This window comes from Meleagris gallopavo, chromosome 6 (genome assembly GCF_000146605.3).
Source record: "Meleagris gallopavo isolate NT-WF06-2002-E0010 breed Aviagen turkey brand Nicholas breeding stock chromosome 6, Turkey_5.1, whole genome shotgun sequence".
Taxonomy (NCBI): domain Eukaryota; kingdom Metazoa; phylum Chordata; class Aves; order Galliformes; family Phasianidae; genus Meleagris; species Meleagris gallopavo.
In genome coordinates this window covers 15,083,657-15,109,002 of record NC_015016.2, presented here as the reverse complement: position 1 = coordinate 15,109,002, position 25,346 = coordinate 15,083,657, and the positions used below count along the sequence as shown (strand labels likewise).

The following is a 25,346-nucleotide window of genomic DNA, read 5'->3' as shown; positions in this document are numbered from 1 at the left end:
TTTTTTGGCTTTGTGTTCTTGTTGAATTCATAAGTGTTCTTCTGGAGTAGAATACATTTGTGAGAGTTGTGCAACCTGGATATCTTCAGGGCTCCAGAGTAGACTGATTCTGGGTTGTGGATACATAGAATCATTCTGGACTCTGATTTACTTTACCCATCTATGCTCAAAGCATTGTAGGTTTGGGGTGCAGAGCCATGTAACTGTGATCAGTTCATTTTTTTCCACTTCACATTATTAAAATTCCTTCTGGAGGGTTGCAGTGACTCGGAAAAGGAGTGAATTTGAAGTTGAAACTAGAAAAGTCTACCAGGAATATTGAACACTGTGCAAGACGGCAGCAATGGTTATGGCTGTGAAGCCAATAAGAATGGTATTTTTCATAGGTTTCCAGAAGCCTGCAAGGCCAAGCGGAAGGTAGGAGCTGCCATCCTATGCGTGTCTTGGATTTGTGAGTAGAAATGGCTTTTTGAGAAGGAAGAAAGAAAAGGAAAATTCTTTTACTGAAAGAACCCTAGGGAGCTGGGCCAGAATGAAATTCAACTAATTGTAATACCCAGCTGAGATTAGAAGCCCTGTTCTATAGCCCACGAGAAGAGGCAATTTTAGACAGCAGCAATACTGAATTATCCTTTCAAGTTGTCTGTCTCTCAGCATTGACTTATGTAGGGACCCTTCGTTGATGGGGCTCTTAATTAGGCACCCCAGAGAAATTCCTGAAGTTGTTGAGGTGAATTTGGGTCTCAGTGAGATTTAACTTTTTCAATTTGCCCTCCTGTATATAGTAAAAGAAATATAAAGAAATATACAGAAGAATATTGTAACATTTAAATTCATTAGAAAGCTGTATTTCTAGTCTTGGGAATGGATCACTAACTCTGCTAAACATCTTACTTTGCGAGGTTAAGTGGTTGAGACAAAGCATGGAACTGGAGTTTTTTTTCCAGTTGATTTTCATTTGTGCTACTTTCATTACTTTTGAACATAATTTTACAGTCAGAAGTTAAACTTTTCCTTTTATATATCATAGTTGATGAGTGTATCATATTTGATGCTATGCAGAAATATTATTTGATTTGGATGACTGTCTTAAAGAGAAACAGAGGTGACAGTACTGCTAACCTGTACTAGCAGCTGTAGAGACCTGAAATAAAAGAGGGATATTCATTAAATAATAATACATGAGAATAAACATCCTCTTACAAGAAGAGTGGATATTTTCTTTTTCAGCAGCCCAAGGTTTTGCAAAGTTTTGCTTTAAGTTTGGAGTGTACTTTACTCATTCTCAATCTTGTTCTGTCTAAACTCCAAGTCTGGATTGCTGAATTTCTAATTAAAATTTTTCCTTTTTGTTTAGGTGTTAGGATCCCCTGGTAAGTCTGCAGAATGGCAAGAGTTGGATTATTTTCAGAACAGGTAACTTTTCTGCCACATTGTAACTTTTCATGTGTAAAAGATGTGATATTAAAAACAAAACAAAACAAACCTCTAACAACTGTTCATTTAAAAACATCTTTGCAGGCTTTCCAGATTAGTTCTTGGAGCCTGGAATATGCATCTCCTTGCAGATAGCAGTTTTTTTTTCTCTTCAGCAGTGACCTCCCAAAGAAATTCTGTCACAGAGAAGACATTTCTGTGGGAAGGAGGAGGAATGTGAACTGGTGTATCCTGATAGGTTGCTGCTACAGAATTATTATTAGCAGGACGTCTAAGCCTCTGTGCTGGCAGTTCATGGTCTTGTTCTCCTTCAGAACATCTTTTGGCTTAAAGAATAATTTTTGACCATGGCAGGAAGGCTGTAAGTGAAGGGAACTGGTGTTTATAATTAAAAAAAAAAAAATCTTGCTGAAAACCTCTCTTGAGTGTTTTGACTTCATTATAGATAAATGACTGTGTGGTGTTTGCATTGCTATAGCTGACTTTTTTCTTCTGCAAAGTGGAAGCTGAGTTTTTTAGATGTAGTTAAGAAATTGATCCTGTACTGTCTATGGATTGGAATTAAGGCTATTAACCTCAAGAATTTAGTGCTTTAAATACACTGAGTATTTAAAGTGAAAAAGAAAAGCTATATGGGTTTATTTGTTTTTCTGGCACGGTTACTGGAGCTATCTGAATTTCTTTGGATATCTCTACCCAGCACTTAATTGTGTGGTTAAGTGAGTGTCAGCTACTGGGTGGGTTCCTAAGCATAGTTTTATCTACTCACTAGTTTTGGCTGGGAGCTTGTACTCATTTTAGTACTGTGCATTACTGGCCTGGATTTGCCATATTCTGAGCCTGCCCAAGTGCTGATACTCAGCTCTGAGCTGGTTGGAGCAATGGCTGAAGGAACTATTTACAGTGGTATGGAAGGGCAGGCAGTAAATTCATAATTCATACCAAATAGATTATAGGAAATCTGGGACAGCATGCATGATGTGGATGGGGAGCCTGGGTAACTAATACAACAAGGGACGTCGGAGAGATTATTCTTAATGGTTTGCACCATTGGTCATTCTGTTGTAGATCTTCAACGGAAGAAACTGATAAAGGGGCAACACTGGCTGAAATGCTTTTTTTCCTAATCATGCCTAGCTGTCTAGCCAACACTGTATGGCTCCTTCTGTCGGAGTTGTCTTGCAGACCTACTTGCTCCTATATGTTTGTACTTCATTTTTTTGCTTTCTCTGTGTATAGGTGGCTGCTGCTAATTCTCCTTTGATGCTAATGTACCAACTCAGCTTGAAAAAATCTGTTAATTACTCAGGAAAGAGTTCTTGCTGCCACTAGTGTACTGGGTAATGTTTTCAGGATTTTCTCCACGGTTGTGGACTACAGAGGAGTGAGTGTTGAGGTATCTAAGGTAGTTACAACTAAGTTAATTTCAGTATAAGAGTTAATGCAGTTTGGAAGTCTATGGAGGTTATTGTTGACATTGCTTAGATTAGCTTGGAAAGAGTTGTGTGCTCTGGAATAAGACTGCTCTTGGTACTCACACTGGCCTTTAATGCTGCTTTGTATCTTTTAAGACTGCATGTAGGTTAGACATACATTTGTCACCCTTCCCTTACCATCTCTTCTGTGTTTTAATCTTAATTGAGGAGTGTAAAGATGTTCTCCTACTACTTGCCCAACTTCTAACAATCAGAAGGCATCTTACTTTTCCCCATACAAAGCATATCCTTGAGCATATTGATCTGTGGATTCCTCCTTCGTGCTAGGATGTCTAATAGTTCCTCAACTCAGTGCTATGATTTAGGACACAAGTCCTTTTCTATCCTGCACTAATGAACACTTTGGAAGGTGTACTGTTGTACTGGTGATTCTTGGAGTGTGTGGGGAGGAGGGAGGCAAGAAGATGTGTATATTCCACACAGACCCATATATGTTTCCCCATAGAGAATTCCCAATCAGCTCTTTTTCCAGGATTCTATGTTTCCCATGCAAAAAATCATGTGTCAGCTATCCACCCCCCCAGCCTGAATGTGATCAGTGCAGAAACGTAGAGCTATTACGTTCAGTTTATCAGCACTTTGTAATGTTCACCTTCTTCCTTCCAGTAGGTCTTGATTATGTAATTTTCTCAATTATACTGTGTTTTCTTTCCTTTTTTAAAAGCAAGCATTTTAGCATGTTTTTAGTCCTCCATTGATTAGAGGAATTAAATCAAGACCACTTAAAATGGCTGTGCAGGAATATTCAGCATCTACGGAACTGTTTTTGGTAAGTATTCATAAGAGTCAGGCATGTTAACTTGCTTGGAACTGAAAGCATGTGAATGATGGTAAAAGAGCTGCAGTCCAGTTAGAATGGACACTTTTTGTTGGTGCACAGCTGCAGGACTGCTGTGGCATTGTCACATGCCATGCCAAAGGATGAGATGCTGAATGTACCGGTATCCTGCAGAGCCAACTTAATCATTCTGTGATTTCATCGTGCTGAGATTGCCTCATATCTCTGAGGTATGTTTGGCTCGCTTTAGTGTTAAGAGAATTCTTCATTTGGGATGCACACACCACTAAGCAGACTGTGTTGCTAATTCTAGTTAGAAGACAATAGGTATTTAAGTGGTGAGTAGATGCTCACTCTACACTGAGTGCAAGGTTTGTCTGGGTTAACAGGAATCTTTTCATTGTCTGCTACATAAGATGGGATTGGATTCTCAAGGTTTTATGAATGCCATCTACAACCTCATGTTTTCAAGTTTTTTTTTTTTTACTACCTGCTAGAAGTTTTTAAACTGGCCAGATGGGAGGGAGAATATTCTATTGAATACTATTCTATTGAATACAGTTAGCTGAATATATTTTCTAGACAGATCTATAGATTAATGTGAAGGACTGGTCTGGCCTTATTGAGATGACACAATTTCACTCAGTAATCTTTGTACGAAGCCTATTACTTTTCATTCTGCAGTAGTTTACAGTTTAGGATATATTTTAAAGATACATCCATATACACATATATTTATAAATAAGCAGCTTAACTTATGATGAGAATTTAGTTGTGGTCAAATAGAAGATGTAAATTTTGAGAGGGATTATAATCTCCAAAGGATAACTCTACCTAGAAAAATTAATGTAATTAGAATCAAATTATTGCTGATTGATAGTATTTCCATTACAAACTTCAGAAACAGAATTGGCATGTTGTCCTCCTTATTGGTTGTTTAAAAACCCCTCCTTTTTCCTTTCATTTGCTTTCATTCTGTTGTGCTTACAGCTCCTATTTCATGAGGAATTAATCATGTTTGTCTTCCTGAGTCTTTTCTTAAGCTTGTAGTGGACAAAATGAAAGGAAAACAAGGGCTGCCTGGAAGGTCTAGGTGATTTCATTTTATAAATCCTTTCAGAAGATCCTGTATTTACTAAGTGAACTACATGGGGTTAATTTACGAAAGTGTTCAGAAGGAATTAGCCAGATGAGAAAAGAAGCCTTACCTAGAGCTGCTGCTCTTTGCCAGGAACAAAAGTAAAACAAATCAGTGGCAGGATGAGTGGATCCGGTTAAATAATAATGTCTCTGCAGCAGGAAATCTGTCTGTCAACTGAAAGGTGAGACAGTGACATAATGACAATGCCCTGTGGATCAACTCTGAGGGTAAAAAAACAACCACCAACTACACAGCCCAGGTCCTTAGCTGTAAGAAAATATGATGACAGTATTCACACAAGCAGTTTTTAGTTTCTAAGCTTAGGTATCTAAAAACAAATTTCTTCTGGAGGTGATTTTCATGCAGATTCCTTGTTGCTGGTGAAATGCCCCAGGGTGACAGAGCAGAATTTGGCCCTTTCTGTTTGTGCAGAAAAACTGAGTGCTACTTTCTCAGTGAAGTACCTGTGTAAAGCTGAACAGCTGTGATATTGAAGTACTTTTTGAGTAGCTTTGGCATTTCCTTTTTTTTTTCCTTGAAATAAGAGGTAAAACTTTTGCATGGAAATGAACTGTGAGAGGGTAAAAGTCATGCACAGGTTGTGGCCTGAGGACGGGGGGGTACGTAATTGGCTTTGTGTCAGCAATGGCAGAAAAAAGGCTTGACAGAATATGTATAAAATCATGAAAACATTTGCAAAAGCTTTTGTGTCTCTGATGCTGTTATTTCTATTTCCACTCCAGAGGAGTGGAATGCTCCTAGGGCTTGTGCCAATTCCATCAAATTTGGGAATGTTTGTAAATGATAATTGTCTCTGAGAGGGACTCTGGTTATCTAATGCCTTTAAGTATAGATTTTACAGCTGACAGAAATTTGAAAACTTTAGTCTCCATTTCTAAGACTGTCAGCATGTTATTTATCAAAATCACCATTTTAAAATATATATGAAATCTTCTCACGGGCTGCTATTGAGATCCCAAATTGACATTTTTTTTTTTTAGTGCTTAAAATATCTACAGGAAGCAAACATGTCCAACTGTTTTGGAATGATCAATTCTGTTCTCACTTCCATTTGGTAAATGCAGTGAAAGATTTACCTGCTGTACAGTGGAAACGCCTTTGTTTCTGGACATGGCTGCTTAGCAACAGGCCAGATATTTACTGTCAAACAAATAAAACAAAAGCCTCATCTGCTGCTTGGAGGCCCAACTTCATTGTTACTGAGCTGCTCATCTGGGTCATCTATCTAAGCTGAACTCAGCTCTCCACTTTGTCATAATTTAACTGTAGGAATCCATTCACTCCTCACGTTACTTAGCAAGGTTAGTAACCGGGGGGGGGGGGGGGTATTCGAATGTCCACCTATGCTATTCATTTTCAATTATTTTTTTCATCAGAGGGGAAAAGGAAGTCCTGCTGTATGAAATTTTCAAAAGTAGCCTTCTTGGTTATCCTGGGACAATGAGGGATTTTTTTTTTTTAACTAAGCTCCTGCTTACGCTTACAGTTTAGACTTTCCCTTCTGTTACCTCTCTTGCTTTCTTCAAAATAAGAATCAGAATAGGTTTCTTGGAACCCATCTGAAAACAAAACAAAACAGAAAGCCGAAGTTCCAGAAGGCGCAGTCAGGCAGAAATGCTCCTGTCAAAGGGAGGTTACCATTGAGGCAAGTAGATAATCAATAGTAATCAAGCTGGTGACTAAAATACAGCAGTTTCCCTCAAGGCTTGTGTTATATTCATCTGCAGTGGGTCAGAGGCCAAGGCAGACAGATTGCAACTGAGGTAAGCCTGGGCCTAGAAAGGCCCAGGAATGTGACAAATTTGTAGTTTATTAATTGCTGGAACTTGTCACTAAGGCTGTGGTTCTTACTGCAGTCTGCAATCAAAACAGATGCAAGCAGGTGGGTTACTCCTTCCTGTATCATTGTATGTGCATTCCTGTTCTTGTCAGTTCAATATGCAGAAACAGCATCTGTCAGTTTTATATCCACGTACAAATTATATGGGGCTAAATATGGGGGAGGCTGTGAAAAGGATTCTGAAAAGAACTGAAGTGTAGGGAGTAATTTCAAAAACGTTTCTGAAACCCATTGCCAAAGATAGGCATCTTATATCTTTTTAGCTTCCATGCACTGTGCATATCATTGTACAAGAGACGTGCAAATATTTACATGTAAACCAGAAATGAATTTTGGCTTTTCCAGGTGTGCACTAGAAGCAATTGCTCCTGGCATCGTGAAATAAATAGCCAAGTAAATTTAAACTGTGGCATTGAAATACAGAAATATTCCAGAACTGCTTCTTGTAGTTGCAAGCTTCAGCACTGGAGTGGGAAATAACAAGCAAGGCCTGAAGAATAAAATGCTTTAACTGACTTATAGATTTTTGAAGTAGTCAGTACCCATACAAAGTCCATAGTGTATGGTTTGGAATATTAATTTTACAGGCTAATCCATCTGGCCATCTGCTCATCTGAAATTCAAACAGGGCTGTGTATTACATGTTAATGCCCTGTAGCAACCTATAGCTGTAAATGATCAGCAGAATATGTCATTCTGTCTTGCTCTTCCATCAGTGAATGAGTGTGACATGTCACTTAATACATCAGCTACTGATTATTCCTGATGGGAGGGTGATAAAGCAAATGACTAAGCCAGTAGTGATGTTTGGCATGCGTCTTGTGAATCCATTTTTTTTTTTTTTGTTGCTCTCTCCTATGGTCCAATTATTATGGGTTGTGCCAAAGGCGAGAGGAAAGATTGTATTTAGATCTTCAGATTGGAAGTAATGTGACAAATAATTTCCTCTGAGAATTACTTTCCTCTGGAAACAATTGGTCTTGACTACTTAGTCAAGACCAATATTTCAAGCACGTGACTAGCCTCTGGAAACCATGAATATATGCAGGTTTTTTTAGACCTAGTAAAAATTTGATTTGACGTGATTCCAGCAACCAAATTGATGTTTTCTGCACAGAATTAAGAAATTGAGTATTTTAATTGGCACCTTACTTTATTAAACATTCATGAAATAGCCAATACTCTGATTTAATATATTTAAATCACTATTTGCCTATTTAAAAAAAAAAATCCAACTCAATTTTATCTGATCCAGTAGTTGTCCTTGTCTTTCCTTCTAACACTGAACCGTAAATTCTAATTACCTTCATTAACAAATGATGTCTTTAAGAAGTATGTGGTTTGAGTACTTGCTGATGTCTTTGTCATAGCAATGGCGAACTTGGAATGTTTTAAGTTTGGGAGGTATTATAATTATATTAATCTACCTACCTTCTTATGGTATTTGATATATAATAAGCATGAAATATTCCACTCTAAGCAATAGTTATTAATTCTTTATGTTGTTGGCTGTGTAGCACAGCAAGAGCTGCAAGAACTGAAATGTGAGGTGGAATTTTGCTCCTATTCTTTCCATAACAATTGTGACCTCTTTTTTTTTTTTCTTCTTGGAACTATCTGACTCTGAGTTACTCAAAGATTTTTCTTCAAAGGTAAACTGACTTTCTGCTCTTTTGTTGAGTGAAGTTGCTTAAACTCTGTTTTGTTACTTCCTATTCTGCAGAATGCATACAGTGAATAAGTTTCACTGAATTGTAGAAAAATAACTGAATGAGGACCTGTTTATAAGGAGAGAAGATTTAGGTTGGATATTGGGGAAGTTCTTTATCAAGAGAGTCTGCGGTGCTGGAACAGGATGCCCAGAGGGCTGTGAATGCCACATCCCTGGTGGTGTCAAAGGCTGGCTTGGATGGGGACCTGGGCAATCTGGTCTAGTATTAAATGTGGAGGTAGGCGGCCCTGCCTGTGGCAGGGGGGTTGGAGCTTGGTGATCCTTGAAGTCCATTCCAACCCAAGCCATTCTGTTTTTCTTAGAATCTAAATATGATTTGCTCTTGGAACTGTTCCTTATATTTTTCCCAGTGTGTGTGAAGAATGGTGGAAGAATCTGAATTGTGAGGTTTAGAAGGAACTTTTAAAGATCTTAGAAAACTATAAAAATTAAGTTGTAGTTATTTGCTTAAACTCTTAGCCTTCCTAGTGAATTTACTTTTTAGTTGTAATAAAAAGAAGTTACAGTGCTCTAGGAAACATAGTTCTTTAAACTTTGAAACCACAGCAATTTAGATAACACATTTTAACTTAGATTATGGTATGAATTGTTGCATTACAAAAATTCCATGTAAAACCACTTCGTACCATAAGAGATAAACGCACTTGTGTAGGTGAATAATAAAGATGAGAAATCAGAGAGACTCAGAAGAACTATTTCTTGGGAGAAGAAGCTGAACTGTATGTAAATCATCACATGAAGTGGATGCTATTTTTCTTGTCTCTGGTTTAGTAGTATTGAGAGAGGAAAAAATAAGACTTTTTTTTTAATTAGGTGTGAAAGAGGGATAGAGAGAAATCTGTTCCATAAGAGCTCTGAGTTTTGGCATTGTTTAGGTGCCATAGACCTGAACAACAAAGAAAGCTTTCAGTTTACCTTACTGTTGAGGTTGACTGAGAGCAGAGAGTGGGACTTTAATAAAAGGTTCGGTAGAGCCTTGGGAGACAAATAATTTATAGTTTTGTTTCCTTTTCATAGGAAGACAATAGAATCTGGAAAAGTCACAGGCAAAAATATTGTGCATCTCCCAAGCAAGCAGATCTCTGCTGTTTCCTACTCCATCATGACCTGAAAGGAAGAAGCAAATTATGATAGTGTCTCGGTATTGGTTTTAAATGTAAGTGCAAATTCTGATGATGCAAATATAATAATTAGATGAAATAATTTGGGATTTTAAAAATCCCTGACAACTCTAGCCTTTTCTGAATTTGTTTTTGTGAATGAATGATTGATGTCTCAGTCTCTTTGTTAGAAAGGTATTTGCTAATCTGTTCAACTGATTTTACTGAAGACACATTTTTCTTTCTAAATTTACCTCACCTGGCTTCTCTTTCTGTAATTTGTAGTTTTTGAAGCTTTTCTACATATTAATATGTCCAGAATTCATTTCAAATTAAATATCAGATTCTTTCTGGGGTTGAAATCTCATTTGGTCCAAACAAAAAATTAATATGGTACTTGGAATGCATTGATAGTGTGTGTCGTCGTGACTGTGTTCGAAGGAGAAATGGAAAAACTCTGCTACTAACTTATTTTCTATTTTTCTGTTGTTGCTCTGTTTAATGCCTGTTCTGACAACTCAAAATATCATACAAAGTAAATATGCGCTATGGAAACCATAGATCATAAAATATTCATATGTTTAGAAAAAATACACTTAAGTTTCTTTTGGTCTCTTCAGGATGACTTTTGTTTCACTGTTTCAGTTTTAATAAAAGAGACAGCGTGCACTAAACAGATAAAATTTTCATTTATGTTTGGGGATATGGAGCCAAGTTTTGCTATTGGCTCTACTACTGTATATGTATTGTAACTGCCTTGGAGTTTCTATGGTTTTATTTTGTCAGAAGTAGATGGTGATTAATGAGGAATACAGTCAGTGTATATTCTAGGAAACTGTCAATAGTGTTATCTAACCACAGGGCAGATTTCTTCCTTCACCCCCAAATATGAAACTAATGTCAGTTCTAGGTGCTTTCTGTAGATGTTCATATATTGCTTTGTGATGTCATGCAAAGCTGTACTAGAGCATTTTGAGTAAGCCTTAATTTTGTGGCTAGGGCTCTTTATTTAAAAACAGGAAATGAACATGTTTTGTCTCAAGAGAACATATTAGCCAAGTCTCCCAAGATCTGATTATATGGTTTAGTTGCTCTGCTGTTATTTAAAGCAAGGACACCAGTAGTTTTTCTGTCACTGTTTAGAAGTATGCAATATGCCTGCTTACAGGAGAGACGTAGATAACCTTCCTCACTGCCTGTGTGATGGGAGGACCCTCCACTGAGGAGCAGTGGCCACTTGTCTGGGATTTCGGTGCAATGGGGTGGGGAGTTATGAAACAGTGATACATGACTGAAGTTGTCTTCCTCCCTGAACTCTCCCTTGCCAAAAACAGCAGTAGCAGTGACACAAACTAGCAACTTCATGATAAAAATATTTATCCCCTATACTAGGATAGGGCAGTGGAGGCTGTCCTCTTTGTGGGATACATACTAGACTCACGGCACAGAATGTCAGTGAATTTGGCTGCCAAAGATTGTATTTTTATCAGAATCATTTACCTGTTAATTCTGTTTGTGCTGGATTTGTGTATGCAAATATTGTAGTAGGGAAACAAAAGACTGAGGGGGGGGGGGGAAAAAATGCAGTGATTTGTCAAGGTGCAATTGTACAGGCACTTCCTCCAGCAAGAAGAGGGAGGCAAAAGCACTGCAGAAAGTGAGACGTTGAAAATAAACCTCACTGTATTTCAGGTCTATAGCAAAGACTTTTTAAATCTGCAGTGTAGTCTAATACTGAGATGAGAAGATTTATATCAGAGGAGCTTGCACTGCTGAAACATTATCGCATGTTCTACAAAAGCATTTACAGTGTAAAATGTAGTGATCCTAGAACTACAGGTTTTGGGATAATTAATCAAAATAAGCTGATGAAATGTTGAAGCTGCAGATGAAAAAGAACCATCAAGCTAAACAAAATCAGGGGAGAAGTGAGGAGGAAGGAGAAGGAGATCAGTAAAGTGGCAGCTCCTATTCAGACAGGTGAGCTGCATTTGTAAGTGATGAGGTGATGTGAATGTGACAGGAGAAATCCAGACAGTTACTTTGACTGATATCTCTTCTCCTCTGCTGCTCCACTGCATGTTAGAAAAGAAAGTAGTTTTTAAATTTGAAAATGCATTTTTAGCCACACAGAAATAATCTTCTTTCATTCCTTTCTGCTGAAGTATACTTAAAACATAATAAATTTAATTAGACTGTTCTTTCTGTCCAAAGTTGCTATTTCTAAGCTAATTTAATCGTTTTGTTGGGATGGTTCAACATGTGTTATGTTTGTTTTCACAGTTTATGGAATCTAGTCTGAGAACAGAACTTGTACTGTCTGACTAGATTTTCCAGTCACGTGGCTGGAAAAAATGGCTTCCAAATATTAAGTCCACAAGTGAATAGTTATAAAGAACGGTTCATACGCATCCCCTTGTATTTGTTTTGCTTAAAAGCAGTGAATAAATTGCCTTATTTGCAAGCAGTCTAAATGTGCAAATAGAAACAGTTCCTTCTGACTGGACTTGAACTATATCTACATGTAAGAAATAGATGTCCCCTATTTATATTTAAATGCATTTTTTTTAAAGTATACTTTGCCATTGTTCACAAGTAGCCAGGAAATAGTGAGTGAACACTGACTGACTGCCTCCACTGTCTTATGCCTTATAACGATGTCTTCATTATGCAAAACAAGTGTAAAATGCTACCACATGCATCTGTAAATGATAACTTGAGAGAGATAGGAACAGAGAATGTATCCCAACAGAGTTGTGGTTATGGTAGTAATGTTAGCTTTTGGATAAGTTTTACTATTAAAACTGTGACATACAACTGAAGTTGCTCAGTTACCTGTGAGCCTTCTATTTTAGTTTATACAATAGTTGTAATGAGGTAACCAAATATCAAGACTATCTTCACTAAATCAAGTGTTGAGCCTTGATTCTTCTTGGAGAGCTGGAACAAGAAAGTCTATAATAGGATGTACAGGAGTTTCTTGGGTGAGAGCTGGGCACAGGAGTTGGAATCTGGCAGTGATCACAAACCCATATGTAAAAGAGTATTCACGTTTGTAGTTGCCAGGCTAGTTTTACTGTGTTTGAGTACTGTCTCCAACAATGTATACTTTGTATGTTTACGTGAAGAGAGTAAATGTCACTTTGAGTAAATAAGCCTCTGGGCTTATTTTTTCCCAACACTTTTGTGTAATCACCAGTGCGTGCCACCTCCTCTAGCTAATATTTGTAGTAACTTTATATGTTAAAACAAGGCTGTGTAGTAGCTGTTGGTAGCTTAACCATGTGGCTGCAAAATTAACCTTTGACCTTTCTTAGCTTAATCAGGAAATTGACTTTAAGAGTTATTCCTTAACTTGGGATATGTGGTTAAAGTTAAACATCACTAATAGGAAGTCTAGTAACAGGAAATGTGTGAATGCTAATCCAAACAAACATAAACAAACCTTCAGCTTACATACAGTTTTATTGGAATTTTCCTCTTGACTCACTTTCCTTCAGTAAGTCAGAAAAATTACAAGGGCTTGTTGAAGTTTTTGAAAGGCTTCAACTTTTTTTGTGGCTACAGATTTATTGGATTTCTACTTAAGAAACCTTTAAAATGTGGGGTAGGATTTTGTCAAAATCAACCATGATCAATTCACCTTCACTACAGTTCTAATTAAGTTATTCACCAGAGACATCTACTTCTTAAGGCTCAAAATGAGAATGTTCAGGCACAGCATTAAAAAATGCTTTATTTATTTTTGCCTGACTCAAATTGGATAATTTTGAGAATAAGAATTAATAGAAATGCCTACTTCTGTAAGATTGTTTTGAAGCCTCTTCAGAAACAAGTTAGTCAGAAAAAGCCTGTAGTGAATACAATGCCAGTTCAGAAAGCTATCCATGAGAATTTGAAAGATTTCTGTTGTTTTCATTGGATCTTTTTTACATCTCAGTAGGAAGGTAGGCCAGTGTGACCTGATGCTACACATTGATCAGCTAATCACTTTAGGTATAAGCTAAGTCTTAAGCTTAGAAAACCTTTGAATTTTACTTCAGTTTTCATACTGAATCCACAAAAACTTCATATTACTATTGAGCTCCATTGAGTTCAGTGGGAATGCTGTGTATGTCCATTGACACAGATCAGCTTCCAAGGTAATTTTAGTGGGAAGAGCTTCCTTAAAGTCAAGAGAAAAATCCTAGGGGAGCAGAACAATAGTCTGGTCGAAAAGATTGTTTCTCAACAGAACAAGATAACCGTAAAACACTATCTTAAATTTTGTGTAGTTCCTCTCTTAACTTCTCTAGAATAAATAAATCAGTGCTATTCACCAAAGAAACAGGCGAAGTATTTACTGTGCATATTAAAGCAAGGAGCATGTAAGGCATCAGAATAATTTCATAATGATGTGTTCTCTTCATGTGTATTTACAACACTGTCTAACCCACAAAACACACAACTTAAGGCATTTCTTTGCAGATAATTTTGTTCCTAAGGGAACATTGTCAACAAAGTTCTTAAGATGTGCAAATTATGTTAGCTTCAATAAAAATGTTATTGGATGTAAAATGAGTATCAGATGACTATCTAAGTGTATTTAATGATTAAGAACTATGAAGTAAGTTGTATGAGTATTGTATCAGTCCAGCCTTGTTAAATAATTTTGAGATGATCCTGTTTACCTTGATATAGAGTTTTCTACAGACCTCATAAAACCTTCCCCTTAGGGCACAGTGAAGTTCACTCCGCTTTGAGTATTCAGTCATCTTTCTATTTTCAGAGCTCTATTTGCAGACTTCAGTGTTATAGTCATTCACACTACTGTCATCCAAATGCTCTTTGTCTACAATACCCAGGCAAACATGAAAAAATGGGTTTATATCACAACCTCGTTAAACGCATGTTTTGCAAAGTGGCAGTGATGATGACTGAGGAATATGCAGCCGGCAAGATCCCTTCCACTTGAATGTAGTCATGTCTTTAAAAAGTTACTATGTAAAGGTGTGAGTATTTATACAGGCAAATGTTATGGTCTGGTTTTCTCATTGCTATCTTGGAGTCATTCCTGAAGTCAGTAATTTTAAGAATACTGTTTCATTTTAAGTTAATGGAATTTAATGAGAGAAACTGTAAAGAAGAGGTGGAGCAAGCCTCAGAATAGTATTAAGTCTTTTTTTTTTTTTGCTAAGCTAAAGTAAAGATTATCTTTTTAATGTTACTGTTTAGCAAGGACCTTCATCGTTTCCCTTGAAAATGATCTTTTATGGTGAATTTCAATCATGCAGTAAATTTAGTATTTTTGAATACTTGAACCTTGTGATGCTAATCTTTTTCCACAGGAAAAAAAACTCCTCACTTTTTCAATGAGTCTACTTTTTTTTTTCCTCTTCAAATATTGTTTCTTGTTTTCTTTTAAAAACTGCTGGAGCACTGGGGATAGAAGTCTGTTCTTATGAGGCTTGTTTTGTTAGAATAGAAATTGCTGTTGACCAGGTAGTGCAAATCATAATCCTTCTTTACTTCAGTGCCTCTAGGCTGGCATTCTAATGAGATGGTACTTTACTTAGTTAAAAGGTTATCTATGAAATGAAGCTATTCTTGTGTTGGAGTGTACGCAGAACTGAATGGATGTACCTAGTAAGAGTGGAGATTGCGTACTACTCCCAGGAAAGTGAGGTCTGGTAATTTACCCTGAAAACCAGACCTGAGGCCTGGTAAATTCAGGAACAAAGCAGGAGACAACCATCCTAGGTTTTATACTTCACGCTCACGTTTATTTTCTGATACATTGGAGGGTTGTGTTGCCATCCCCTGAGACCTGAACAGACTGGAGAAGTGGATTGGCAAAGGACCCATAAAATTGAGCAGAAAGAAATGCAAAGTCCTGCATCTGGAAAGGAGCAACCCTATGCACCAGTATAAACTGGAAGCTAATCAACTGGAATGCAGCTTTGCAGAAGGAGATTTCTGGATCCTGGTGTAATCAAGTTGAACATGAGCCAACAGTGTGTTGTGGCAAAGAAGGCTGGTGGTAGCCCAAACTGAACTAGGTGAAGTGCTACAAGCAAGTCAAGGGAGGTGACTTTTCCCCTTGGTTCTGATGAGGCAAAATCTGGAGATCAGTTCTGGGATGTCCAGTGCAGGAGACATAGGCGCACACTGAAGAGAGTCCAGCAATGAGCCATGGAGTTGATAGAGGGGCTAGAGTACCAGTTGAACCAGATGACCTCCAGAGGTCCTTTCCAACACTTTCCAACACAATCCAAACCATTCTGTGCTTCTGAATGTTTTTTTTATTTTTTTTCAGCCCTTCGTATGTAGTGGTTCCAGACTGTTCGAGTGTTGGCTATATGAGTAGGGAATGTCATTTTAGCAGCCACTTAATGATCATATGATATAGTGGCACAAGACTTGAATGGAAATGGAAGCATCAAGCAGAAGAATACACACTGTGTGCCTGCTTGATTGCTAGTTCTAGTTGTTCTAGTTTGGCGTTGTTCTAGTTTGGCTTTACTTTTAATAAGGAAGGATGTTATTATTTCTCATCTGTGAGGTGGAATGAGTTTACCTCACCCTTGTCCATAGAAGTATTCTTGTACTGTAAATTTACAGTTAGCCCCAGATGGCATCCTTTCGATGTTCTCAGACTAAGTTCTAGTATTGGAAAATCTAGAATTGTTAATCTGTCTTCCATCTTCAAACACAATTGGAAGAACTATTTCTTTGTTTTTATTTTGTTATCCGTAATCTTGCTTAATTGTTCACTTTAAAAGATTTTTATAATAGTAAATAACAAAACTGAAGCCTTGCCTTCTACAAAAGCAAACCTATGTTTTTCAATTTTTGTTGTTAAACTGCGCAGCTAAATAAGAAATGGGTTCTAAATGAGCTTTTTTCATACCGTATGTCCACATCCAGAACTGGTGGCTCAGTCTTCTTTCTCATCTGCATGTACACCTGCTCCCTCATCTGTAAGGGTTGTTTCTCATTCATAACTCTCATGATTCTATTCATTCAGAGCTAATGGCAGGTAAGGTCCATTAATTTCAAACTGTTATTATGACCATGCAGGCTACACAATGCATATTTTAAAGTAGTTTGAGTAAATATTTATACAAAGGATATGAATGGTAACTGCAAATTTACACATGCTGAAAGAACAGCTGTAGTATGCTGTGTTGTCTTTTATAAGGCTAACAAGCTTTTTAAAGGGGTATTTCCATCACAGAATTATGGTGATAGCCAGCAGTAAATCTGTGTAAAAACCTTTTTAGCAAAACCAGTGCAATTCAAAGAACTGTCTGTTAGTTTTGGTACCTGAATGAATTCAGAACTGCTCAGAATCTTGTTCAAATCTCGACAAAAAGATGGAAGATGACCTTCTAATGCCTTACAAAACAACAACAAAAAAAATGGGGGAAAACAACCAACTAAACCTTGTCTGCAATGTCTGTCTAAGAAGAGTGATGGCAAATTCTGTTCACTATGATCCTACAACCCAAAGCAATTTGGAGTTCCTTAACTATTCTCACATGGTGGGAGAGACCTATTAAAATCTAGGACTATTTCAGGAACTCCTTAATGAATGGCCTTTCCATTTTATCAACTGCCCTCTCATGGCTGAGGGTCTGCAGCACATCCTTGGCAGCTCTTTTATAAAATACTTCAAAATCCAAACATTTTAAAGTCAGAAACTGGGAGTGGAAGCTGGAAGTCCCTGCTCATTTTCATTGTGCATCACTGTTAAGATTTTCTGTTTTTTAAGAACAGCCAGCAACTTCAATTTTGAAACATTCTGTTTAGTCAACCCAAAATAGTTTGCTACAATTCCCTTCATTGAAAAGCCTTCTTGACTTAACTCAAAATGTCTGTGTTTAGCATGTATGTTTTTTTGTGGTTTAATGAATTTCCTTCTCTTCTTGATACAGCACAGGCATCTCTGTGTTCAGCCGTCACATCCAAAAGAGGCTGACAGCATATGAAGGCAGAGCGGTATGCTTTGATGAGAAAATGCAAATCCCAAACAAAACGTTTGCAGAACTACTAATCACTATATCCATAAAATTGAACAATTAGATTTTTTTTTATAGAATGACTTAAAGGTAAGGGTGATTCCTTATAAGAAATATAACAAATAACTTCATATACACACATCTCATTTATTTCTTCACCAAAGGCTAATTTTTACCTGACTGAAATTAATGTTAGAACTCCCCCCCATGTTTTGTGCAACCAAGGTTTGATCTTTTTTGGTCTAAGCACTGCGTTATTAGTAGTTTGAAAACTTGCATGGCATAGCAGGAAGCTACTAGAGGCAAAATATGCGCTTATTGTTAAGACAAAGGTTAGAATCAGGTTAGGTTGACTTTTTTTTTTTATTTGGTTCTTTACAAAATTAATGTGTGATTTTATTTAACTACTTCAGCAAATATAGTCAAGAAGGGTTTCTAAATTTGGAATAGGGTGTGGCATTCTGAATCAGGTTTAGAAATTTTGGGTAATATTAGCTGGCATTAGTTTTCATGGTAATGAATTCTGCACTTTGAAACGAGAGGTCTGGCTGTTCATAGCTGGTGATGCAAAAGCAAAGGTAGCTAAACTCATAATTTGGAAAGTATAGTGGTTATTTTTAATTTTAGTTCTTTGATTGTATTGTAATAATTATAGCTAATTCATTAATTGCTGTTTGCAATGCTGTTGTATTAAGAAAAATGTGTATCTACCGGTCTATTTGCATGATTTATGTTTTGATATATTTCCCTTATTTAGTTCAACTTTTACCATATACCACCTACAGGGAAAAATAATTTAATTTAGAAGAAGCTGTTTTCATTCTGAGCAAACCTTGATTTAAAGCTATGGGGGGTTGTAATTACATTTAATTATAATGAGTTTGGGTTTTTAAAAAACCTCAGTAGTCTAGTTTGGGTTTTAAATTCCCACATCAGTTCATGGTGGGCCTGAAGACTGCCAGTTCACTGTGTTATGTTCTATATTTTTTTTCCGCTGGCAGAGCTTGGTTAGAAAAGTGAACTTAATCCAAGGTTTAGAATTTTCCACTTTTCTACATTTAGTAGAAGCTGGGACTTGGGAGTAAATTTCTAAGTGCACGCCTGCAGGTAAGCAGTTGCTTGTACCTGGACCTATGTGTTGGCATAGACCTACCCAAGAACATAGTTCACTGGGAAGAAACATTATCTCCCTCTGGATTTTTTTCCCTTCTGACCATCACTAGCAAAAGGTCAAACTTCCTCAAAGGCTTTGCAGCCAGGAAAAGCGAGAAGTGTTTATTAGAGACTAAGCTCAAGAAAAGAAATATGTGGGGCATGGAGCTGTGCTAAGTTCAAATGTTATAAGAAAAGGATGTTTAACCTGAGAAGCTTTGGTTGTAGTGTTAGAGTGTAGGAAGGAAAGTGACTTTGAAAGGGTGTTACTTTGGAAGAGTGGCAGGAGGGGTATTCCCTAATTTTTTTTTATTCCCCTATTCTGGTAAAGAGCTGTTCCATTAATTACCATGTCAATTATAAGGAGCTCTTTCTGTAGGACAAGTGGCTCCACATGATTATTCCCAAAGTGGATGTATTTGAAAATAAAGCCAAGTGCTAAGAAAATTAATAAACTTAAGGAGTACACATTTAATAAGGAACAGAAAAAAGTTTGTATGAGTTTCTGAATATGCCAAAAGGATTATTCTGATTTGCATTTTTGCAGTCTTTCTGTGATGCTGATTCATTCCTTTTGACTTTGAATAATCTTTTAACTTCTTCCCTTGAATTCTAGCCCAGTTTTCTTTAACATAAATCTGTTATCTTACACTATCTCAGAAAATAAGCAAAAGTTGTCTTTTTTTTTCTAGTTTCTTCGTCTTTATAACTTTCAGAATTTAACTCAAGATTCTGTAATAATTGACTGAGTTTGATTTATGGATCACAAAACTTTTTAGGTACATTCTGCAGTTTCCTGAGCTTGTTGTTGTTGCCTTGACAGTATATTACGTAAGAATTAAGCTGTTTCTCGATACCATCGTTGATAACTCCATTGAGTTAGCCACACTGAGTTTAATAAGTCTAGTATTTAGCTTTAACAAGAGATTTCCATCCGTCACCATTTAAACAGTCCCTGGGGCTGTCAGTGTTCTTTTAATTATATTCTAGCATTGCTATTAAGTTACTGCAGCATTTTTTTAGTGAGCTGCTTCTTCAGAGGATCTCACACACTAGATGGATCTTTCTTCTTAGCACTGCTGTAATCAAGCTGTTGCTATTTCTTATTTCCTGTAGATTTGTACCTAAAATTATGTAGCTGCTTTCCCTTCTGGTTCTTCTCGAGAGTCTGCAGTCATATATTGGTTGGACTTTAGTAACTTCTGTTGTAGATATTTGGTTTTGTGATTTGTTTATCAGAAAGCACTGCTTCTGTCTCTCTAAGATTCTGCTAAAGCTCTGTGGATTTTCCCATCCACACTTTGATGTTAAGGTACTTCACGACAGGAACAGCTTGTTCTCCAGGCATTTGGGGATTTCTTCCTTTAACTCCCCAAGGTGTGGTTCTAATCATCTTATTCTCTGAATCTTTCCCCAGAGGTGCTCTTCTGTGTTTCTTATTGACTCCACAGTATGGATCCATTTTGCTTTCCTGTCAAGCATTGAGATGTTCCAGTAGTGCCTCATTCAGTTCTCTGGTCCTTCCTATTAATCTTTTTTTCAGTCTGCAGGAGGGGAAGATGTATAACAGTTATTTATATTGATACCTATAAATCTTACTCCTCTCCTGTTTTAATTTGGAGTCTAACTCAAGCAGGAAAAGCATTTTGAACAGATGAAATTAAAAGGTTACCCATAGTTTGAAGCTTTCTAAGAAGAACAGATATTTTTTTAAATCCCTACAGTGATGGAAGTGTTCATTTTATGGTAAGTGCTAATATACTTCAAAGGTAGAGGGAACAGGTGAAAGTCAAACCAGTGCCTCTGCTAAAAATTGAAAGCCAGCCTATCAATGCTCTTTCAGAGTAAAACTGACAAGTTTCCTGAAATATCTAGTTCAAACGTGTTGTTTGCTAGCAGCTAACAGACATTTGTTTCCAAAGCTGGTGGAAGCAGTTTTCATTCTTCCTGCCTCAGTGATTGCTTTGTTTCTTTCTGTTTTTTTTCTTTCAGGGAACTTAATTGCATTACATTTTTTTCATAAATAAACACATCAAATGTCACGATATTAGCATAATCATAAAAGTGTCAAGTATTTGCTGCATTTGCAATATGTCACAGTTTACTACAGAATGTCTTCCAATTAGCAGGAGTCTCTGGAGTGTGACTCTGAATGGGCAGCTCTTAAAAAGGTGGCAGTTGGTTCGGTTCCTACAGATTATTCCCTTTACAGATAAGAATAGATTGTTCCTTAAGTATGATAATATTGGTCCTCAAAACCAGTAGATCCTAAAGGAATACACGGATATATGGCCATTTTAGAACAGGAAATGTTACTGATCCTGTGGTTGCATCCTCTGCAAGCTCATGCTGTGTCTGGCTGACCCCATTGATCTCCCCCAAGATCCTAGATTACAAATTTCTGTGCCTGTCATAATCCACATACTATCATTTGTTCTATGGGTAGTATTATTTATTCTTTAATACAGGTGATTGACTGATGCTATGTATTTAAGATGACTAGTCAAGTTAAAAAGAACCAGGTACGTATTAAGTTTTTTTGTCCTTTATCTAAACTTGTATAGACTGTTGCACTGCCTGCGGTTACTGCAATAGCACTGTTTTAGTCAGTAATTTCCTGAAAGGATCTGGGACTCTGAATCTCAATGGTAAGGATGAAAGTCTGTGAAAATGGGAGGTTCACATACAATCAGATATTTTTTGTGTGGTAAATTTATGTAAAGCAAATATTATAAGCTTCTATCCAAAGTTTCTTCTTTCTTGTCTGTTATAAAAGAAAATAGCTACAGAATTCAATACACTTAAAAATTTGGAGATGGGAACCCAATTTATTATCCATGCAGTAATTTTCTTCCCAATTTTCTGTTTTTGATCATGTCCAGAACTCTTCCACTCAATTTGTGATTGCTATCTTCATTAAGCTCAAGAGTGCAATAGTAAGAGAGACTGCTGCCTTAAAAGGTTCCTTGGCACTGGTTTTTCCATGCATGGAAGCACATCCGGTATGACCATTGGAGAAGAAAGCAAGTGTGCTGTGTCCTGGCCTACTGCCTTTGAACTGCTTGCTACAGGTTTTGCCGGTGAGTACGTTGCAGCACAACTCTGTGTTTCTGTCCTTGTTTGGGTGGGCAGGAAATTCCCTTTTGTACTTGTGGGGAATACAGTGGGCTGTAAGTAAGGCATACAGCAAAAAGTGCCAAGAAACAAATAACCTCCTCTTTCTGGATATACTTACAGAACGTGAGAGCCCCTCTATTTATGCTGAGCAGTCATTATGGATCACCTTTCCTTTTGGTCTTCCTAATGTGTCTTCGTCCTCATCCATTAAGAGACAGAAATCACAGCTTTCTGCTAGCTTCACTGTTCTGTTTTATGGTGCAGGCAAAACAGTACCAGCTGATGATGATATGGCATGATATGGATGCCCACTGGACATGGGCTGCATCAGATGGCTTATTTCACATGGTGGTAAGTGCTGCTGATAGTGCTGGTTAGGAGCTTAAAATAGCTGGATCGGCATACGATGACTGCTTTTCTGACCCTCTTTGTCCATACAGATACTTTTGGTATGACTTTTCCTTGTGCAGCTAACTCCTTGAGCATGCCTGGTGCCTGCTGACAGAGGGCACCTGCAGTTGCATATGCCTCTCGATGAGCTGAAGGGAGCTGATGATGACTTGGGTCTGAGAGCTGAAGCAAGTGCAATGAGTTGTGCACACAACTGTGGGAAGGACAGATCTGCTCGTTCATCCTCCTTCACCTCTTTACATTCTTCTCTGGCCTATGAAATCTGATGACTTCTGTAATTTTCAAGCACCTCCACCCTTTCCTTGTCTGGCAGGTATCGCTTTGTATTCCCTGAAGTGATGATGGGATTATGTCAAAGGTATCAAAGGAGATGGCTTTGGCCGCAGTCAGCAGTGATAGTAAAAAGTTGCAAGTCAGATTTTGTTATCCATCTGCTGCACATCCAGGCCCCAGGGATGGAATATACATTTGAATGTTTCAGAAAATATTCCACATAACTGTGTCATAGGAATAACCTTTTTCAAAATCCCAAGCACCGAGGTGTTTGCAATTGCCTGCCTAATATGTACTTTTCTGATTGTTCCATTCTGCTCTGTGCTCTGAAACAACAGACCCATTTTCAGCAAGTAGAAGCAGGTCCTGCCCTGACCTTGGGGATGCAAGCAGCTAGGAGCAGGGCAGTGTACCTCTATGTAGCAGTGAGGCCAGTAGAAATAAGCAGAAGTCAAGTACCAAAAAGCTTACACAATTATTTGTATTTCCTCCCTGTGGGGGAGGAAAAAAAAAAAAGAAATGTGGCTTTCTTGATTCTTTGCAGATTTTTTCTTAAATTTCATTTTTTACAGATGAAAACGATGGTAGATTCTAAGTCTCTCTTGAAAATGAAGACAGTTTCCAGATAATGTGTGTTTTCCATACAGCAGGTTACCTCCACCATGTCAGCATCTCTTCTGCTCCTGGTAAAGACAACTTCAATTTGACACTCTCATCTCAGAGAGAGGAGCAATATATTTTAGCTGTGGTATCCAGTTGGTGGGCACTCTGAGGAGACTGTGGCTGTCCCAGTCTGCCACAGCCTGACTGGGAGATTCCCACCTGTGGGAGACGACTGGTTTTATTCCTTATTCATCTCACCCTGTCTATGCTCAGAAAGCATCAATACTTCTGCATTATGGCCTTGTATGAAGCCAGTCACTTTTGCATGTCAAGTATCAAAAGGAAACGTATAAAAAGAATGGGAAGCATGGTAAGATGTCAGGGAAAGGAAAACAAAGGAGTGACATGAAGAACATTGCATCTCTTTGGGGGTGACTTCACTGAGATGCAGATTGAAGGGAGAGACTCTCTTACTGCTGCTCCTCAGAACTCAAAGATTAAATATTGCTTTGCTGGAGGCCAGTTCTCCCTGTCTGCATCCATATAGAGATAATTTGTTTCAGTGTGCAGGGACATATCCTACAATATTGAAGTTGATGGGAATTTTGCTGCTGAACAATGCAAAAACTTTGCACTTCTATCTCTGGTAATTGATGTCACCAAGAGTTTGGAGCAGTTCTGCTCTTTCCTTACAGAAATCTCATTCTGTATTTTCTTATTTGTGCCTAATGCCTCCATTGTGAATGGCATTTCACCATGCTGTTGCCCAGGGTGTTGTCTCTCATGAATTCAGGGAGTAAGCGATGCACTGGAAAGGCATGTGATACCAGAACCCACAGGCAAAGAAGTCATTAAGACAGCAGAGTAGAAGAGGACACATGGAGGAGAAAAAAAACAAAACAAAACACAATTTAACAAAGTAGGTGCCTCTGAACAAGAAATAGGAGCTTGGAAGAGGGTTTAGGTGAACTCACAGCCTGGAACAGCCATGGCTAAAACTGGATCCTGGAAGTGTTGCTGTCTCAGCTGCTCATTCCTCTCTGGCACCTTTCCAGTGCAGATGGTGCAGCTGAGGCTGCATGGCCTCAGGCAGAGTGCTGCAGCAGCATGCTGTTAGCTGGCCTACCAAAAGGCATTTTTTCTAACTCTTTTTTTTTTTTTTTCCCCCCTGTCTGTTCAGTATCAGTTATGCTCTAGCTCTGGACTTACTGTTCTCCATGGGTTGAATACAGAGAGGATTCAGACTCTAATGCCAACAGAGCGCACCTTTCCTTGTCTCTGGATGTCAGTCCGACAGCAGGTTGGTGTTGTCAGTGTCCTGGGAGCAGTAAGCATTACCTGCCTGTAGTGGTTTTTTTCCTGTTTTTTGCCCTTTCCCAAAATGAACTAAGCAGACAGCCTGAAAGGAGGAATTGCAGAACAACTTCTTTCTGTCTTAAAGCAGTCAGGATTTCTTGTGTTAGGTAACTTGCTGGAGCCTGTGCAAACCTGGACCTTGTTAGTGATATCGCATAGAGTAGTTTAGGTTATGCCCAGCTGCAGTCTTTAGGCGTCAGCTTTTTCTTTTTTCCCAATATCTGAACCCAAACAGTCTGGCACCACGTTTCTGTGAGGCCAGTATTCTCCCAGTAGTATTTCTGTGCAACAAAAGTTGGTGTGATCTTGAGGACCGCTCGCAGCAGCTGTCATTTGGTTCCAGGGCTCCTGTCCCAGGGCCGGGCTTTTAATTTTTTTTACATTTACATGTCACTCTGAGACCTCCACATCTTCTCTAAAGTTGTTTTTACTTATGTCTTGAGTGAATGGTCTATTTTAGATATGCAGCTGTATTCTTTTCTGTTAAGAAACTGCTGAACAGAAAATAAGTATCTCTGGGATATTCTTTTAATTTGGATTCCACCTCTTTTTTCCAGAATAATTTTAGGAGTGTTAACGTGATGTCACAGAGTTTGAACAGCAGCAAAGCTGAGACCCAAAGACAGAAATATGCAGTCTGTCTCAGGACGTGCTGAGACATCCCCCTGCAGCTGTATGAGCTATCAGCTCATCTTGCTCTTTCACCAGAGACAACCTCTGAGAGGTAACTTTGCCTTCAGACTTCAGTCGTGTATTGTCTGCTCTCAGCCAGTGTCAGAAGGCCCAGAGCTCTCTGTCGGTCTTCTGGGAGCATCGATCCACTCACCGCAGCTAAGCACAGCATATGAAGCCTTTCCTTCCCTTGCACGTGTTCTCTCTCTCTCGGAGA

General features: G+C 38.0%; 1 long non-coding RNA gene across 6 annotated transcripts; it reads left to right on the top strand.

The window, feature by feature from the left end:
* Nucleotides 1–80: 80 nt before the first annotated feature.
* Nucleotides 81–25,346, top strand: LOC104911378. 6 transcript variants are annotated; one of them, XR_004160085.1, is made up of 8 exons: nucleotides 81–1,416; nucleotides 1,522–3,941; nucleotides 9,463–9,601; nucleotides 21,580–21,777; nucleotides 22,079–22,165; nucleotides 22,255–22,538; nucleotides 24,282–24,401; nucleotides 25,015–25,346. It is a non-coding gene; the product is annotated as an uncharacterized LOC104911378 (long non-coding RNA). The 6 variants fall into 6 exon arrangements; XR_004160080.1 differs by lacking the exon at nucleotides 22,255–22,538; XR_004160083.1 differs by having other exon boundaries at nucleotides 22,255–24,401.